Genomic DNA, 18,910 nt, shown 5'->3' on the forward strand with positions numbered 1-18,910 from the left:
CTAGATATGGTCTTAAGTCATCTGTACTTGAACCCTATGCAATGGAACTAGAAGAGTAAATGGCAATATTTGTTAGTATTTGCTCTTTTAGGGTGAAGAGAAATTTCCTTCATTAATCCATCATGTTTATTGGCTGTACTAACTCCCCTGTCAAGTATGGTTATGTTTTATTTCTTCATAGTTTTTTTCTAGAACATAGCCACAAAGCCATAAGAAGGAAAGTTTTAGGCATGAATGTTTTTACTTATGTTTTAGTTTTATGCTTTGTAATCACCTGATAGAAAAACTGTTAGGATATAATGTAAGGCAATTTGTGATGTGTTTTTTTTTTCTTTCCCTTTGACAGGATGGGAAGGAGTCAGTTATAAGTCAAGTAGCAATTCCCAGTGAGGTCAAGTAAGAGTGGGTGTGATTCTCTTAGGTTTGCTTATTAAAAACTTGACAACCCTTTTGGATAACATGCATTTCTGTCCCCCTATTATACAGAATAGAAATACAATCATTTTGTAACATAGTTTTAGAGTCACAAAGAAGAAATGGGCTAGAAGAAAGGCTATGGGTGTGTTCTCTAAATCCATAGTTGGATTTTTTCATCTTCCCCCAAAGCTGAATTGTTGCCAGTTTATTTTCATTTATTTTGGATCCCTTGTTGTTTAGGGGGGTTCTTTAGGAATATAAGTGTTCAAGGTCAGTGGGTCTATGTAATGGTTGTTTGGAGGTTTTGTTTCTTTGAACAAGATGAGTGTTGGGCTTGAACTATTTCCAAATAAAAGGCCTGTACCCCGTTTTCTGGCCCTGTCCACCCATTGGCCTGCACGGAGGAGCAGGTTCCTCACCCTTTTCTGAGGCGACTCCAGGCCGTGCTTTCAGGCACTCTCTTACCCTGCATATGTGCAGGTGTGATGGGGCCTTCCCTTCAGGCAGCCATCCTTGTACGGCTTCTGGTTCTCACAGGAGGATGTCAGTCCGGTGCTGCTAGACTGACCTGGTGGATGACCTTAAAGGGGATAGCTGTGCATACTGCCAGAGCAGAATAGCTGTGCTTCAAGAACTTAGCAGACTATAACCTCAGTCTCAGCACATGAGTACTTATCAAACTTCGTGGAAAGAATGTTAATGGAAAATTGCCTTAAAGCAAAGATGACATATTGGTTTTGTCTTGCATGCCATCTGCTAATGATTGATTGAAGCTACCAGGGAACTCAAAGAAGACTTCAGAGGACCCATTGGGGCTCAGCTGGAGAGAACACCTTGATCCAATAGCCATGTCTGCCTGGGATAAGGAAGGCGGGTGGGGGAGGGCTACACAGAGCTGACACTCCGCACCTCCACAGATCCCCCAAATTAGGCAGACCTGAACTCAATCATTTCAGCCTTATGTAGAGTCATTTTACTACCAGTGTTATGATATTATGCCACTGACTCTGTGAAACCTGTTGCTATATTTACAGTAAAAAAAGAAGCTAAGATTATTTTTTCAAGAGATTACATAGTAAGCTCTTTATAGTAGGAAGTTCTCTTTCTTTTCAGAATCATACAAAGAATGTGCTTATCCTTGGAAGGTGCTGTGCTTTTATCTCACAGGCACAGAATTATGCCACAGGCATCTGCAAGCTTTTTTTTTGCTAACGGCCAGATAGTAACTATTTTAGGCTTTGCAGGTCTGTCATGACTACTCAACTCTGCTGTTGTACCATATAAGCAGCCATAAATAACATGTAAGTAATTAGGTATGGCTGTGTTCCTATAGAATTTTATTTGCAGAAACTGATGGTGGGCTGGCTTTGACCAGCAGGCCATAGTCTATTTTAACCACTAATTGTAAGTGCGTCTCTCTCTTTCCATTGACTGCTAGGAAGCTTAGAAGCTTGGAATCTAATCTTCCATGTGTGTGAGCCTGACAAACTGAGCTTTAAATTAGGCTTTTCTCCTATTTCATCTGAACTTTCCTACTTTAATTTCTCTTTTGTCCCATCTCCTGTCTCCATAATTATTTTATTATGTGTACTTGTAAAAGCAACCTTAATTTTTTTCTGAAATAAAGCAGAGCATAAATAAATAGTTATGTTTTCTTAGATTGGGATTACAAAAGAAATGTCATGACAAATGAACTTTGCAATGAAAAATTCCAAGTATCAACCAGTGGCCTCCTGTCTGAGCTAATACAATATGTGTTATAGCAAAATTAAAATAAAACCAAAGGATATAAATGGTTACTTGTAGTTCATTGAGATAATATTTAAACAATATAAATAGAGGGCCATTGATTGAGAGATGGCAGAAGAGCTAACTAAGCTTGGCAAGAGAGAATCAAAAAGAAGACATAAAGTTGTGATGGGCAGACAGGGTTGGGGCAGGATATGGTGCATGCTGCACTGGGCAGCCCATCTCTGTCAATCTTGGATCGAGACATAGACTGCTGACGAGTAGTTAAGAAATAACCTCCCAGTCAATAGGGCAGATGACTCAGAATTTCCAAATTAGTGTGCTTGCTAGCATTTTATACATGAGTAGTATCTGTCTTAGTTAATGCTTAAGAATTTATTTTGCTTAAAGGCAATTATTGATAATCTCAGTCACAGGGTTGAAGTATTTCTTGGCTCTAAAGAAAAGTTTAAAACTTTTGGGCATTGATTATTTGAAAGAGACATGTTCAGTGGTCCTGACTTTTCTACCTCTTCAGCCATAAGGTTCTCATCTCACTTTAATGCATCTGCTGGAAAGGACTGTACTTTCTCAAAAGAGAACTAGGTATCATTTTTTTTAAGTCTTGCAGGTGCTTGGCAATATTAGTAGCAAAAGTAAGGATTTTTTCAGATTCCATTTCTTGTATAGCTTGCCATGTGGGTGGACTCTGAGTTTTGAGAAATGCTGCTGACTTGAGTAAGTTTTATGCTTTATATGCAAGGCTGCTTAAGGATTTTTTGCACACTTTGGAATTTGCCTTGGCTGGTGTGGCTCACTGGATTGAGTGCCAGCCTGCAAACCAAAGCATCGTTGGTTCAATTCCCAGTCAGGGCACATGCCTGGGTAGTGGGCCATGTCCTCAGTAGGGGGCGCACAAGAGGCAACCATACTTTGGAATTTTTCTGAGGTACATTCTAGTTAAGATACCTTTAAACTTTTGTTTCCTTCAAGTCAACAAAGGGAGACTTGGTTGTATGATTAGGACATAAAGAGATTACTGGCATCTTCCCTGAGATTCTTTACATGGAAGCAGAGTGCACACTGGCGAGAGCAAGAAAGAATGAAAAGAGCTGGGAGGGTTTGTGCAGGGCTGCATTTGGCTTTCCTGCCTGCCTCTGAGGGCATTCAGAGACACTGCAGTAATTAAACATACCTGGGCTACGTCAGTGCCCTAACTGTGTGCCTTTACTTCTGGACAACGAGGAAATGTAGAAATCTTAGCTGGGCAAGGCCAGGGAACCACAGACCAGGAAAAGAAGCAATTGATCATATTTCTTTGTCTATTAAAATAAAGTCTTATCAAAAACTAAAGAAAAAAGTTGCTTTTCAATATAAGCAGACATGATTTGTGATGGTATGAATTCTTTTTCTAACTAGGATTGTAATGCTGTAGGCAGGGCAATAGAGCATTGTTTGAGATGTGTCTTTCTTTAGAAGAGGCTGATGAGAGATCATTGCTCTTTAATTTAATGTTGGATGTAATAAGTCCTGTGGGAGAGAAATATTTTTTTAAATATACTTTTTTTGCATTTCTTCTCATTTCATCAGTGTCTTCCCCTTCTCCACCATTAACAACCCCTCCCCACCATTTGAGATAATGAATACTACTTTTTGTTGGCAGAGACTGCATCTTAGTTACTGTGGGCAAATGAAGTTTCTTTTTCTTTTTTGCCTTATGAGAATGAATACTTTTCTTGAGAAATGTTCTTAAAGCTTCATACTTTCATTATAATAACTCTCATACCCAGACAGCTTAAATAATTGGATGAATTTTTTACATAATCAAAGAGTGACCATGAATTTCACAGGCAACTAAGTTACTGATTATTTTACAAAATTAGAGGCCAAGTCTTAACTGGTAAATAGACTGAGAAAAATCTTGAGTTTGCTGTGGGTGGGGTGGTGTTCTCTTTTTCACATTGTATTCATAGTTTTACACTCTCCCTGAAGTGGCTGAGGAGTTTCTAATGTGCTGGCATAAGATGACTTTTTCTTCCTCATATTGCATGTATTTCTATAATTTGATATTTTTCTGAACTAATATTCCTCGGAACATACTCAGTCTACAAGATGTTATTAAGCATCAAATCTGTGCTGTGCATTTCAAAACATTTGACAGAATCAAATGGCTCCATGCAGTGAGTTATTGAACTGTGGTATGAAAAAAAATGGAGATTGCTGAGTGGAGGAATTAGTGGAATGGAGATTGCCACTGTTGGCTATAAGGGACTTCAGCTGTCTTGTGCTTCACTTCTTCTGGGGAGCAAATATTTGCATTGTATCTGGGTAAAGGGCAAGTTTGACATGAATGCGTGCTCGGTTATCATAATCTGTAGGTCTCTCTCTCTCTCCCCTACTTTTTCACCCCCCCTCCCCGATACCTGGGCCTTCCCATTGGCAGCAAGCCCGGGGAACCATCACGCTATGCTTCTGGTGGAATCAGATCTACTGACATGGCTTTTTCCACCAAGGAAATGAGTCACAGTTTACGAAAAGCCTTTGACAAATGACTTTATATATTTTTAAAAAGCTTCAGAAGAATTTTGGTTTTATCCCGGTTCAGACTGCGAGAGCTGGGAAATCAGATTGAGGTTTCATTCATCTTTTTGTTCACCGAAAACATGTTACTAATTCTGCAGACAGACTGTGAAAAGCAAAGGAATAAATGTATAAGCAAAAAAGTACTGAAGCATTTGTACTCCACCACCCTGTCTTTCCTCTGTCGTGCCTCTGAGGAGTCACACGACTCCTGGTATAAGCATGGAATGTTGAGTGACAGCAGGACTCCTGGTTAGGGGCTTCTAATCCCTACGGTGGAGGCGGTGTGGCAGCTAGTCGGGGCAGTGCTGATTATTGGTCTGGTACCAGGTGAGTCATCCAGCAAGGAACCCCTCCAAATGCAAACTGAGGACTGTTTTTTCTCAAAGTTGTTCTAGCCCTTCAAATGAAAATGATTAAACCTCTCTCTATTCCTACTTACACATTAGCCCAAATTTGGATTTATAGCAAGACTTTTCTTTGGAAAAAAATGAAATGTCTGTGTGTCTTCTAAGGGCCTGTAAGGATATACCACCTTATTGACATAGTAAAAATGAAAGTCGAGGGCAGAGGAGGAGTAAGTGCCTGTGGGGCATCAGTGACACTCATTCACCCACATTTCTCCTGACCAGAAGTTAGGGCAAGGAGACATGTGTATGTTGCCTAAATGGGTAAGTAAGCTTCTAAGTACACATTTGTTTGGATGTTTTGAATTCATTGAAGATAGTCTTGTATCAATTAGAAGAAAGAACTGCAAATATGTAGATATCTGACATTTTAAAATTAGAGTATTTGGATGCCTTGCCACACAGTAGAGGATGTTGTTAAGGCTGTGTGTATCCCTAAAGACTAGCTTTTTCCCAGACTGGAACTTTAGTGGTACATGTGTACTTCATTTGAAACAAAGCTGTTCACCTCACTAAAAGGGGAGGTGGAAAGATGTAGAAATCAGGAATGCTGAAATCTGGTGTGAGCTCTGCAGTGGACCGACTGTGCCTGTGACAAATTGCTTGATCTCTAAGCTTTTGTCTCCTGCTCTATAAAGTTGAGGCATGGGTTTTCAAACTGTGCACCATGGAACTGTAGGACCCGTTCCTGGAACCATTTGTGGGGGAAAATGTATAGAAAATAAAAACAAAGGGGTTCTATGTGACAATATTTAATACTGCTATAAAAATAAGGGTACAACAAAATCAAGTGGAAAACCACTGGTCTTGTACCTTCCAGTTTTAGAATACTATGGCTTTTGGATTCTAAGCTCAACCAGTAAGCCTCCTTCAGTATAGAAGATTTCATAGCTCTGGCGGCGGGGAGCATGCAACCAAGGGTGCTTGCCCCCAAGTTGTGTTCTTCTCAAAGCCACACCAATAGTCACTGGACCTCCATCCTTGTTTGTGAGGCTGCTGCCCTGTCTACCAGGGAGATCTAGGAAGAGGTGAAGTGATGGGGAGGATTAATGGTAAACAGCCTCCCTCTCCCCATGGTTCTGGACCTCATGTCAGCAGCTTCACCCTTCCTGACCCCTTCTTGCTCACTTTGGTCTCTTTTCTTACCCCACTTTTGCTTGGTAGACTCACAGGTCTACTCCAGGAATCTTCCTCTGCAGAATTTTCTTTTCTCACCTGGAAAGACAGGATGGGACATAAAGCTAAAAGCTGTGCTGATTAGAAGAGGGGGGTGAGAAGTAGGAGAGCAATATTGGACTGATTTTATTTTGTTTTGCTTTTTCAGTCTTGATATAAAATAAAAGAGAGAGTAAATAAATCAATCACCTTGAAATCACATAAAGAACACCAGGCTTCCTCAAAGTATCTGAACATATCTGGTGGAAAGTAAAATCATTACTGATTTGCCAAGGCTTACGATAGCAAAAAAGAATCTCGGCTGGGAGAACAGAGAGAAGTATAGCTCCAATGATTTAGAGCCATCATATAACTCAAATGGTGTAGTTAGCCGCTGTGTCAGGCCAGATGAACTCTACTTCAGACAGTTTGTTTTGTTTTTTGGTAACTCGTGGAAACACAAGACTACTTTCTCCATCACTCATTTGCTTGGCAAACATTTAAGAGTTCACTGGGTGCCAGGGGAACAATAATTGGTTACCTTGAGTACTTACTGGAAACTGTCAGATGCTCGGCATGCAAAGGTGGACCCACCTTCCTGCTTTGCAGGACTCTCAGTTTAGTGAATAAAGATGCAGGATCAGGCCCTGGTTGGACTGAGAGTGTCAGAAAGTGACCCCTGAGTTGTGAGTTTTGCAGGAGACTAGGTCTTTGTTATTTGCAGTGGGTGTTCAGAGAAACCTAGTGCATTCTGGGTACTATGGGTGATTACAACTCAAGGAACCTGGTGTATTCTGGGTACTGCAGGTGATAGGAGCCAGGTGGAATGGCTGTGATCACCCAGAGACTGTGAGACCTGAGGAGTAACTGAGTTCCAGTTGAGGGAGATAGGAGGGAATAACCTGAGTGGTCAGGGGAAAGTCAGACTAGGCTGATAACCAGGGAGCTAAGGAAGATACAGATGAGAGGTCAAATGATGCAAGACGAGGATTGAGAAATGTCCATTGGATGTAGCAACCACTGTCGACAAAAGCAACTTTAATTCCATTGAGTGATTAATGCAATCACTAATCTAATGTAATCTAAATGATTTCAAGTGTAGGCTTTAACTCATGTACTCCCCAGAAGAGTACTGTCTTACTCTTATGTCAAGTATTTTAGAAGTAAAATACATTTTTATTGTAGTAAAATAAAATTTACCATTTCAACAACTTTAAGTGAACGGTTCAGTGTACATTCACATTTTTGTGCAAGAAAATAACATTAACAATGGTTAATGTTCATTATAATTGGGTAGAAAAGTTGGCTTAGAAGACAAATCAGTAATGACTTTTTTTCCAAATCACCTGAAACAGTTACTTAAACATTATCATTGTTCAGTAACTGGAAATTCAGAACTACAATAGGGTTAGAGAGGCAGTTTCGTTCTCCATATGATGTTATGTTGCTTGTACTGAAGGCAGTGCCTAAAGACTCACCGTGTGCCCCACCCCAGCCTGAACCTGTATGCATGACCACACGTCATTGTTGAGCAGATCTGGGAAGGATTCCAGTGTTGGATAAAAGTCAGGCCCCACCAGTTTCCCATTGTGGTTCTGGGAAAGGTACTGAATTCTAAATCAGTTTTCTCACTGATGCAAGACTGTGCACAGGGTCAAGAGCATGAATGTGATCACCATCAGTGAACCATGAATATGCAGAGAAGTAGTGGCAGGTGTATCTGTTTGTGTCCACGTGACAGCCTGTGCCGAGATAACCCTTTCCTCTGCCAGTAGGCCTTCTCATGTCAGGTCACATGTGAGGACTTCTCTGAGGTCACAGCAAGCTTAGAAAACACCACTAAAGAGGACCTTTGGACTGGGGCTGACTACTACCTTACACAGGAGAATAACTGTGATGGTGATGGGATGGCAGGGGTGGGGGGAAGTGGGGCCTAACGATCCACTTTAGGATGGTTTCTCCAGTGGCCAGCTTAGTAAATTACCTCTCCTGTGACATCCATTCAGAGCTCCATAGACTACAGTTGAAGTCCTAACCGTGTCAGGGCTGGGCAAAGGTAAGAAACTCATGGAAAAGTTCTCCTGGACAAATCATACATAGGGACCTTGGCTCTTCTGTTAGGCATCAACACCTAAGTATCCATTCATACCCAGAATACTCTGTTAATTGCTGAGAAAAGATACTAAAGAAATAGAATACTGGTAGCCATTTTCAAAATTCATCTTACATACATTCAAAAAAGCTCCCCTTTTCTCTTCCCTATATTATCAATTCTGCTTTATTAAACATGCCTATTTTCTCTATACTCCTAAACATTAATGGAACTTGCTTTCTGTCCCTTCATGCAGCTGTCGGCCTGCTCTGGTCCTATTGCTGGCTGGGTTCTGCCATGAAGTTTTATTTGCCCACCTTCCTGCTGGGGTGATGGCAGTTTCTATTTGGGATGTAATTTGTGTGAAATATATGCTCTCAGCATAGTTGTGAGTAACTGTCTGAGGAGGTATGTTTCTTGAAATAGCACAGGGCTTTGTTTTCTGTTGTATTTCCAAATGACTCTTCTGGAGGAAAAGCTGTTCAGGAGCCACCTCCCAATGGCTGGTCCAAGAGCATGTGAGAACTAGAAAGGATTTGTTCGTTTTGCTGTCCGCTCTGAAGACGCACTCCCTGTGTGTGAATGAGGCTTCCCAACCCAGAATCTAGTCTTTATGATCCATGTGCACCAAGGCTGAGCGGGGATGTCCTGTTACGTAGGCTCTTTCTGGGTTGTAGGACCCATCCATCCCTTCTCCCTGGAGTCTACCACACCCCATGGCTGAGGGCAGACCCTCCCTTTGCCATGTTTGCAGATCCCAATGGCCCAGACTCTGGGTGCCTTTCTGGTGATTTTCTGTGAAGTTGGACTCGCAGACCTTCTGGGTATCTTTAATGCTATGACCTCTACCCTGATGGGAAGCAGCCTGGAGAGTCTGAGGAGCCAGGAAAAGGTTATACTGTGTCAGGACGCTCTGCTTTCTGGGTGGCATTCCCCAGTGACCAAGTAGGACAGCTCAGAGACCGAGGTATGGTGTTCCCTCTGAGCTTTGTGCATTGAATACAGACCTGAAAATTATGGGACTCTGAGAGCTGTTGTCTTCCTTTCATTTCCCACTCTGTGGCAGGGGGAGGGGGAGAGGAAAAGGGGTACCTTGTGTCCAGCCTGATTTGCTTTTACCCAGTCTTTTTTTGAAAGGTGAAAGGTTCTGTGTCCCTTCCAACCTGTGCCTTTTGCAAGAATCTCTGCTTGATATTTACTTTACGTCAATTCTGGGAAAGGGCTCAAAACTCCTTCCAAACTATTGGCAGGAGAAGAATTAAGGACCATTTAGTTCAAGCCTAGCTCTCTAGCCATGTCAGTTTTACTGAAGAGGGAACTTTTATTAGTTCCATTGTGACTTGGAATTAATGACTGTTTCTTCCCTGATATCTATTTAATTCATCAAACTGGAATTGCTGTGTAAGGCCTTGGGCTCAAATTACAGAACAAGGGGCTCCTGAGGTGGAAAAGAATATGTGGATAAATATAATATATCCATGTTGATAAATATTCTTGACTTCTTTGTGTTGGGGGCCTGTATCTGTCCTTACTTACTACATGGGAGGTGCTTGCAGGGAGGCCCCCTGTCCCTTTATCCCTGGTCATTTGCTGTTTATCTGTGCTCAGTGCTCGAAGTGTGATTTTATTTACTATCCCATTATACCACTGAGATAGATAGATAGATAGGTAGACAGATAAAGACAGACAGACTAACTTCCTTCCTTTTGGAAAGAATCAGAGGCACCCCTGCTGTGCAGGGTTGGACTGAGAACAGCTGAGGTGAACCTTGTGCTGAGACCCTTTCTGTGCACTCCAGTGTGTACACAGCATGGATGTGGCATTGTGCTGTGCTACGTTATTCATTCATACACATGTATTTTTAAAATTTCATACTATATAAAGTAGATCCCACTAATAGCCCCATCTTACAGATAAAGAAACTGAGACCCCTAATCTCTGGGCTTATCTACTTCACTAGCAGGGCCTTTAAGCAAGGGCTAACATTTGTTAGACCTTCACAGTATAGCTTGATGCTGTGCTGAGTGCAATATAAATATTTCATTTAATCCACCCCAGAATCCCATGACATGGATAGTTGTACCCTTGTCAAACGGAAACCTGAGGTGTGGGTGAGGTAACCTGCCCAAGGTCACATATGAAGAGAGAGAGAGAGGAGCCAGAACTGGATCCCAGATCTCTGGCTCCAGTGCCTTTGTTTGTTAGCTTCTGAGTTACTCTAACAGCCCTCTTCTTCTTTGACTTAAAATATTGGGTTGGTCAAAAAGTTTTTTAGTTTTCTCTGTACAGTGGCTCTCGTGGTGTTTAGTTGTCTTTAACTTGATTTGAAACAATTTTTTTAGATTATATTATGACAGCTGTCACATCAGAGTGCATTTTAAAAAATCATCAAGATTGGTGAATTTTTGTGCAGCCATTTTAATATTGAACTTGGGAAAAGATATGCAACATTTTTTGGCGTATTATGCTTTATTATTTCAAGAAAGGTAAAAACACATCTGAATCACAAAAAAAAAGATTTCTGCAGTGTGTGGAGAAGGTGCTGCGACAGATGAAATATAGCAAAAGTGGTTTGCGAAGTTTCTTGTAATTGTTGACATTTTGACGAAATAATTCTTTGCTATGGGCTGTCTTGTGCATTGGAAGATGTTTAGCAGCACCCCTGGCCTCTACCCACTAGAAGCCTATAGCAAAAGATAGCTGACATACTCAAAATATCCAAATCAATAAAGTTATTGGTGTAAATAAAAAACACATCTTTTATTTTATGGAAAAAACTAAATGGACTTTTTGAGTTGGCCAAAATAACATATTGTAATATGTTATTACAATATTATTTAAATGTGTACAAACATCTCATAAGGAGTTTGCATTAGTTCTTCTAAATAACTGTACGACCAAAATGTTAACAATATTCCATCTAAACTACTACAACCAAATTAATAGTGGTACATAGATATGATGGATGATGGTCTTTTCCTGAAACAGAATCACCCATTCACCCTTTTGGGGTTAAATAGCAGGAAGGCATAGCTACACATTCAATTTCATATTTAATCTATTGTGGCATTTGGACTTGAAAAATTCCAGTGTACACAATGCCTTGTTTCACATAATTTTTCTGTCGAAGGTAGAATTAACAATTTTAAGGCTTTGCCAGCATGGGATACTGAAACTTCATATTTTAGCACTGCTCATGAGCATGCTGCAATCACTCACATTTATGGGGTGCCTCTTGACAGCTCTGCTAACCTGCCAGCTTCTCTGGAAGATAAAGCTTGATTTGTGGCATGATTAAAATATTAATTAAAGGGGTATTTAATCCATTATGACTGGAAATGAGACTAGAAACTGACATTATTGCTTGTTTCCTAATGCTCCTCTGCTGATGAAGTTGGTCTTTTCAGAGACCACATGCACAGCGCTTGTATGCTCAGCCTGACACCAGGCTCAGCTGCTGTGCAATGTGGTGACTCAGTTCTCCTGCTACTTTATTCACACCACTGTTAAACCTGCATTTATGCAGCCCCTCATGGTGCCATTTGGTCTTTGCAAGGGTAAATCTGGATGCAACATGAGCTCAGAAATCTAGGTCCACACTAGGTTATAGCTGCTTATCCAGACAATCTAGGTCATACTTATGTTAATGTAGACTAAGATTTTCATTGATACAAGAACATAAAATTTGAAAACTCTTGTAGATTGCCAAGAAGGAATGTACCCACAGATGGCCATAGTCTCTAGCCCCGCTCCCTGGTGATCCCCTGTCCCTGTCCTCATTCCAGCTCTCCTCAGTGCCCACCACACCACTGGTTGATCCCTAGACTTAGGTGTGCTCCCTGCTCCCCTCTGCCTTCCATGGTTCAGCTTCCACTCTGGCCCTCTGGCCTTGTCCTCCAACAACCTGAGGTCAAGGTACTTTCCCAAGATTTCTCAGCCCCTCTCCCCAAGGAGCCCAGCTAGCGCAGATGTAACCTCTCCACAGATAGTCACCACATGGGGGCTGTGCAAAGATGCAACAGAGACGGGGCTGGGAAGGTTTTCCCCAAGGGCTCAGGCCAATGGAGGGACATGTGTGCCAGATAAGGTATTTGGGCTTTGTTCAGTAGGCAGTAGAGAGCTAGCACTGGCTTTTTGAGAAAGTAGTGTCCTCTGTTTGGGGGAGATAACTCTGGGCATTGTGCCCTTCCTGCCACTTAGGCTGCCGTGAAGCAATAACAGTTTGTGCCATTTAACAAGTTGAAGTGATAATTTCCATTGATGAAGAAGACATCCCTGGAAAAAAGTAGATGGAGAACCGAGAATCCATATCTGTATTTCCCATAAATGAAATGAAATTTCCCAAATCACTCTGCTTCTTGGCACTTTTTTCACTAAAAAGATGGTCTTCACTGTGATCGTCTTTCAGCTTCCTCATTTCATGTGGGCTTCTTGAGTCTGATGTAATTCATCCTGCCAAGCACGGGGGAAGAGTTATTCTCAGAAGTTTCCTGTGAGCTTAGAGTTGTCCGGAGAATCAGGTTACTCTAGGTGACACGAATCTTGTTCTTTCAAAGGGTGTAATTGGATTACAGAATGCACCACCCAGGGAGTCCCAAACTGAAGTCCTGGGATATCTCAGTGCCCAAATCCTGTTATTTCCTTTGTAATCATTACCCGAAAACAGCGGTGTTCTCTGACCCGTGGTTGGATTGTATTTTCCATTTCCTTTGTGGGGTCATTGTAGGGTCTTATTTCATGTTCTCTTCAGGGAATAATTGCTCTTTTGCTGTTTTTCCAACCTCTCCTTTTTGGCATTTTTCCTTTCTACCTTGTGACAGACAGTAAAGAAGCGAATGTTTGCACAGTTGGCAGTTCCGTTCCATCACTGCTGGTCTGATGTCTGTGGGCCTTGGGGAGAGAGGGAGGGGCTCTGCTGCCTTCAGCAGAGTGAAGAATCACTTTGGTTTCCATCTTTTTTTAGAGGGATGGTAAGGCAAGTTGGAATGAGAGATCAGTTGAAAACCTTAGGATAATTACCTTCTAAAAATTTATGCAGATCTCTGATTTCTTCAAATTGAAAATTATTACAAACAGTTTATAAACATGAACCTGAAGAATTTGGACAAAAGAGCACGAACGATGGTGGATACATGTCTTCAGTTACAAATGAAAAAATGAAACCAAATGAGGAAATGCATGTTTTTTCCCCTTCTATTCTCTCTCACACATACCTTATGAGACCAGGCGAATCAATCATAATAAACTATTTCCAAGCAGGTTTCGACCTAAGCTCTCCACGAGAACCTGCTGCAGTGAAGGAAATGAATGCCTGCACAGTGCTCTAGCCCTAGTCACATGTGACTGCCAGGCACTTGAGATGAGGCCAGTGTGACTGAGGGACTGCATCTGTAATTTTAGTTAATTTTAACTAAACTTAAGTAACCACAAGTAGCTGGTGGCTGCTTTTCTCAGTCAGCTGTCCTGGACATGTGGATGTGGCAATAAATCATCTCCATATGACCTATGTCACCACCTCTGACATTCCCACCAAGGTCCAGCTCATGTATCCAGCTGCCTCATCGAGGTTTTACTTAGATGTCCAGCAGATCTTTCAAAGTCAGTGTGACCAAAGAGAACCCTCCCTCCAGTCTTTCCAATCTTAATAAATAGACCCACCATTTATATAATTACTCAAGCCAAAAGTGTTTGAGTCACCCTTTATTCTTCTCTCTCTTTCTCTTGATCAGCAAGTCTTCTCAGCCCTTTCTCTGAATTATACCCTGAATCCCTCAATTTCTGTTCGTGTCCACTGCAGCCTTCTGAGACAAAGCCACCTTGCTCCTTGCATGGATAATCATGACACTTCCTGATGGATCTTCTTGCTTCCCACTCAGACCTCTACAACTAATTATTCACTTACCACCAGGGTGATATTTATACAGACATGAATCTGACCTTATACTCACGTGCTTCAAACCCTCTGTATTAGTTAGCACTGTGAAAGGCTGAGAACCAAAATGACAGAGACCTAAACAAAGTAGACATTATGTCTCATGACACTGGGGACTGAGACCCTTTCTGACATGCCAGTCCTGCCATTGTGTTCGTATTCCAGCCACAGAGAGGTGGAAAAGAGGAAGCAGGGACAACTTTCCCATTATGGTTGCTTCTTAGAAGCCATAGGTACCACTTCTTCTTTTATTTTTTATTTATTTATTTTTAAAGAGAGGGGAAGGAAGGGAGAAAGAGAGGAAGAGAAACACTGGTGTGCAAGGGAAACATCAGTCACCGCCAACCAGGGACCTGGCCAGCAACCCAGGCATGTGCCCCCACTGGGAATCAAACTGGTGACCTTTCAGTTTGTGGAATGACACCCAACCCACTGAGCCACACCTGCCAGGGCCATTGGTACCACTTCTTTATTTCATTCACCAGAATTCAGTAACCTGTCTACATTCAACTGCAAGGGTGGCTGGAAAATGTCTTATTTTGTATAGTTATAAGAAGGGCAGAATGGATTTTGCAGGATAACTGGTGGCCTTTGCCACACCCTCCGTTGGCTTTCACTGTGCAATCCAAACTCCACACCATGGCCCATGAGGTCCTACGCCATCTGATGTAGTACACTATTGTAGCCAAATTGACTCTCTTTGGTTCTCTACATGTCAAGTTCTTACTTTTTCTTTAGGTCATTTATACTAGTTTTTCCTTCTGCCCCAAATGCTCTGTCTCTGACTTTGTAGGCGTGGCCATGTCTTGTCACTATGATTCTGCTCATGTAATATCAGTAGAGCTTTCTCAGACTACCCATATACTCATCACCGAAATAATTCCTTTAGAGTCATCTGTTTTCAAGCATCTATCACTCCCTGAAAATACATGTAATTATTTGCCTCTCCATTCATACCTCCCAACTGCTCTAGAGTGAACTCCACAAAAGCAGGACTTTATCATTCTTGTTCTCTACTGTATCTTCAATATCTGGACTAGATATATACCTGGACAGAATATCTACTTATGAGCTGGATGGGTGGATAGATGGATGGGCAGATGAATGAATTCATGGAACATGTTGAAAATCTGTGCAGCAATGTTACAGAATAAGCGTATGTGTGTGATTGTAAAATATTAAAGCTGGATAAACTAGAGTTCTCTTAGTCCAATTCTCACATATTAAACATGAGGAGAAAGGACACTGGTCACATAGGTGGTAGTAAATAGTAGAGATAATTTGCCAGAATTTCTCATGAAAGCCTTTTGAACTGGACGTATTTGAACTGGATGCCAAAAAATTGTTTGGATTCAAAACTGATTGCTCGTCTGTATCATACAGCTATTGATTAGTAAATTGATGTCAGTCAGAATAAGGTCTTAGTAACTTGGTGAGGGCATTTGTATGCAAATAATGTTTTAATGAGCACAAAATGGGGCATGGTCAATAATGAATGATAACATGGGGTCACCATCTTCCTTTTCCAACCTTACTATTATTAGTCAACTCTCCACGAGTTGGCTTTTATCTTCGGAGTATTCCCATGAGAGGGTATGGAGCTGCTCCTCTGTCCTTTGTGTGTAGCAGAGGCCCTGCCCAAGGTGGATGTACAATAAGAACTTTCGAGGAATGGGTAACCATCACTAAAAGGTGAGGGTAAATCTTGTCGGGGGGGTGGGTAAGTTTAAGAAAATTTTCATCATTGTAAAGAGTCAGGGTGTTATTTCTCTACATTCCATGTATGCAGTTCACCAAACTTATTTACAGAATGGAGCCAGCATCAACTAAAATTCTGGGTAATTGATATGGTGTGTAGGGCTTTCAGGCAGGACTCCAGCTTCAGTGTTAAGTCCTTGGCTCTAATTCTGTCCAGCCTACAGGATCGGAAACTAATGTTTAGAAACGAGAAAAAGCCGAGTTCTAATTACTCTGTATCCTCACTTAGGGTTCAGTTGTGCATACCAGCCTCAAGAATGCTAAATGTCCAGTGTGGGGTAGATGCCAGCTCCCCAATTTTTACCTAGCCCTTGCCATATGAGACAGATTGGTAGTAAAATAGAGCCCAAGTGACCACAGGGGACACATCTCAGCCTAGTTATTCCTTAGAAGATATTTAAGCCTACATGAGCACTAAGTGTACCCCAGAACTCTGGGCCCCCAGGACCACTAAGGTTTATTGGGTGCTCTTAGGACTTATTATGGGAAAGCCTATGGACTAAGGCTCTTGCCGACATGAGCAGAATTCTTGGGCTGCACACATAGAATCGCTCTAGTACTAGACTGGGTTTTGGACATGGAGGAAAGAGGGAGTGGGGCTTATGTGGGACACAGGGTGTGCTTAGATCTCTCTGCATTCTCATGGAGGGAGATCTTTAAAAATTGTGTTAGTGTTTTGTGTAATTTGAGTCCAATTACTTGAGATAGCTGAATGTAAGTTTTTCTAGGCGATCATACATTTTTCTTCCTTCACTGGCATTGGATATGAGGTTTTGGTTAGATCAAGAGGTTGTAAAGAAAGCCACATTCCCTCATGCCTGACTGTGGCACATAGCTGCTAGCTCTTCCAGATGCACTAACAGACAGATGTTGGCGACTGGCCCAGTAATGCCATGCCAAAAGCAGTCTGTTCATTTCATTCCAAACTGGGCCTTTTTGGAAAGGCAGAACTCCCTCACTTTCATATATTAGCCCACCCTTTGACTGTCTGAGTATTATTTTTTGAGGACAAGTGACATCAAGTTTGCAAAGTTAGGAAAAAAGGCAAACAGTGGGAACAAATCTTTGACACTGGTTCCAGCACTGGCATATATGGCGTTAAGCTGATGGGATTCCAGCAGTTGGCAACAATGTGAAATGCAAGTATCAGAAACCTGTCATCCCCTTATGCCTGGTTTACGTGGGTTGATTCTGTTGCTTTCACCCACGAAGAATAACCTTTTCTCTGTACTCTCTTCTGCACAGGCCCCAGGCCAGATAGCCAGGCATTTACTGCATCACCCTGAGGAGCTTAGGCCTTCCTGAGGTGATTGCAGGAACAGCCTGAAAAGGTAGAGATGTGGTGCAGTCAGAGAGTAGCAGCAATGAACGATGCCAGAGAGCTCTGTCTAGACTTGTATCCCACCCTCCTCCCCACTTCTGTCTTCAGAGAGGCCTTCCCTGATGGTTCACTAGAATTCACTAGCTTAATTCTCTGTATACTCTTAAAGTTTTTAACTGTGGTAATATATATATATATGTGTGTGTGGGTGTGTGTGTATATAACTTATCATCTTAACCATTTTAAGTGTATAATTTAATTGTGTTAAATATATTCACATTGTCGTGCACCCATCACCACCATCTCTCTCCTGCTGAAACTTGGTGCTAATTAAATGCACAGGACAGCCACCCCAGCCCCGCCCCCAGCCCCACAACAGCCATTCTACTCTCTGCCTCTGCGAGGGTCACTACTCCAGGCACCTCGTGTGAGTGGAATTGCAGACTACTTGTCCTTTTGTAGACTGGCTTATTTCACTGAGCATAATGTCTTCAAGACTCATTCATGTAGCATGTGTCAGAATTTCCTTTCTAAGCCTGAGTAATATTCCATTATGTGTATATGCCACATTTTGTTTATCCATTTATCTGGCCATGGACACCTGGGTTGCTCCCACCTTCTGGCTATTGTGAATAACGCTGCTGTGAACGTGGGCGTGTATAACTACCTCTTTTGTACAGATACCTCTTTAACACCCTGCCTCTGATTTTTTTTGGAAATATATCCAGAAGTGGGATGACTGGAACATATAGACTCACTTCCTTCATCTGTAGAACAAAAGGGTCGGCCTCCAAAGCCCACTCTGAGCCTTGGGGCTGTCTCCAACAGTGCTTGTCATGACTGCTGAGGAACAAGGGCCTTCAGAGCCCCCACCCACAGGGATGGCTGTCACCCAGCAGTGCCAGTCTCCTATGTGGCACTAAGAACAAGGCTGTCTTAGAACTGTGAGTCTCCATGGCTGCTTTATTTCCAGCGAGGGGCCTTCCCCCGACCTTCCAAACAAGCACACTTTTTGAGAAGGAACAGGGAGAAACAAGATATTAGTGCCTACTTACAGAGTTCATAGATGTTGGCTTTGTGGTTTCTGTGGAACAAGAGAGTTTTTCTCTTTTCTTCTCTCTTCAGCTCTGAGGTTTATCTGCCTCCCTGCAGCGCCTGCTTGCTGCCTCTGCCACCAGCACCCCTTTCTGCCTCTCTTTCTCACTTTCTGCAGTCCAGCTCTAGACTCCCAGAGGTGTTCTCTCAGGGTCTCGGTGGTATCCATGTCGAGTTTCTAGCTAATGTAAAGCTGGGTCATTTAATAAACCCATAAGGCCAGGTAATTAAAGACTGAGGAGGAGTGTGGAAACGTGTTTTTTTTTTCTTTAAGCCTGTTAAAATCTTTTCTTTGTGTCCAGCGGGGCCTACTGTTTAATGCGGAATTTGAGAGCTGCATTATTCACAGTGCGATGCATTTAATTTGGCGGCATCTTGCCTGAATTCAGAGCTGGGCACTTGTTGCAGTACCTCGGCAGCCTAAT

General features: G+C 42.1%; 1 protein-coding gene across 1 annotated transcript in view; it reads left to right on the plus strand.

Moving 5' to 3' along the window:
- SLC22A23 (solute carrier family 22 member 23) overlaps positions 1-18,910 on the plus strand; it is a 177,195-nt gene that overhangs the window by 42,641 nt on the left and 115,644 nt on the right. The window lies entirely within an intron of this gene.

The sequence above is a fragment of the Phyllostomus hastatus genome, unplaced genomic scaffold (genome assembly GCF_019186645.2).
Source record: "Phyllostomus hastatus isolate PE091 unplaced genomic scaffold, TTU_PhHast_1.1 phas_contig_37, whole genome shotgun sequence".
Lineage (NCBI taxonomy): Eukaryota > Metazoa > Chordata > Mammalia > Chiroptera > Phyllostomidae > Phyllostomus > Phyllostomus hastatus.